The following is a 1,940-nucleotide window of genomic DNA, read 5'->3' on the forward strand; positions in this document are numbered from 1 at the left end:
ACATGGCAGTTAACCCTCTGTTCCCCGGTAGGCAATAATTGTCAATAAGTCAGTTATGAACAAATTCTGATTTACAATGACGGCCCAACGCTCTAACCACTAGGCTACCTGCAACTAAAGTTGAAATTAAGTTTTTTTCAAGTCACTGAAAAAACGGGGCATAGTCATATTTTCAATTACATGTTGCTAGATGGGATATCCCCGATGTCAAAACACAGTTTTAACGTGTCCAAATCAATAACCAATATGCAGAAACAGTTTGTGATAAATTGAAAACCTAAACATAAAATGTGCTATATACACAAACATCTGCCACAATAATCATATTACTTGTATTTTTAAACAAGCACCTTATAAACTGCACCAGAAACGCTGTTGTTTTGACAAGTAGCAATAAATCACTGATATCGATTAGGGGGAAATCAGGTTGTACTGTTGTTGAAACTAACACAAATAAAATAAACACATGGAAATGGGAGATATATTTTACCTCACTGGTTAGAGGACAACCTGCAGAAGACATTCAGCTACATTTGTGAGTGATGCATTTAAATTTAGGGGTCGCTAAACAAAGGAACACAACACTTATGTCATAACTCATCGATATAATGCTGAAATCATTAGTTTGACAGAATGGAGATGAGGTTACTCATCCTGTTAAAACTAACAGCTCAAAAACCACATGGAATCTGGGAATAATGTGTACATCCCTGGTTAGAGGACAACTTGTAGAAAGCTGCTAGATACATTTTGAAGAGTTGCATTTTGATTCAAGTGGGTCACCAACGTGATAAGTGTAACACAGCTCTTTTTTTGTTAGTCACTTTTTGTTAAATCTCATAAATAGTACTCTTCCATTTCAGAGCCTGGATTTCCCCCCTGAGGCTAATATCCATATCATGTTGAAATCAATAGAACAGGGGACAAACGTTTAGGGTTCTACATTGTGACATCATTAAAATTCTCCTTCTACAATGTTAAAACATTCTACATTGTGACATTATATCATTGATATCATGAAACAACTCATTCATGTATTTTCTGATGTTTGATCAGATGTCTTTTACCGGAGAATCTCTTGTCACACTGATCACAGCTACAAGGTTTCTCTCCTGTGTGTGTTCTCTGGTGTCGAGTCAGATGGTCAGATGTTGTAAAACTCTTCCCACATTGATCACAGCTATAAGATTTCTCTCCTGTGTGTGTTCTCTGGTGTCGAGTCAGATGGTCAGATGTTGTAAAACTCTTCCCACATTGTTCACAGCTATAAGGTTTCTCTCCTGTGTGTGTTCTCTGGTGTGAAGTCAGAGAGCTAGATGCAGCAAAACTCTTCCCACATTGACCACAGCTATAAGGTTTCTCTCCTGTGTGTGTTCTCTGGTGTGATATCAGGCTGCATGACTGAGTAAAACTCCTCCCACATTGACCACAGTTATAAGGTTTCTCTCCTGTGTGGATTCTCTGGTGTGCAGTCAGATTTCCAGATTGACCAAAACTCTTCCCACATTGAGTACAGCTATAAGGTCTCTCTCCTGTGTGGATTCTCTGATGAATTTTAATGCCTGCTGGGGAGGTGCATCTCTTCCCACAGTCAGAGCAGCAGTGAGGTTTCTTCCCTGTGGGTCTCTGCAGGTGTTTATTGAGGTGTTCTAATGTGGAGAGACTCTTCTCTGCCTCTTCAGCATCACGAGGTTGTTGAGGCGCCCCAGAGGATCCACGATAGTCCCGTATCTCTCCTGTGTGAACAACAAAGTCAGACAGATGATTAAAGGCCCACAACAGCGGTAATCCACTGTAAAAGGTGATGCCAACAGCGGAGCCATGATGTTGTACAACAATTGACGTCTGTAATGAATGTTAAAATTATTTGATATTTGCCTTAAAATGAGCAAGAATAGTCATATTTTGTCTTGTTTTCACATTCGTAGTGACATTGATGA

Source organism: Salmo salar, unplaced genomic scaffold (genome assembly GCF_905237065.1).
Source record: "Salmo salar unplaced genomic scaffold, Ssal_v3.1, whole genome shotgun sequence".
NCBI classification, from domain to species: Eukaryota; Metazoa; Chordata; class Actinopteri; order Salmoniformes; family Salmonidae; genus Salmo; species Salmo salar.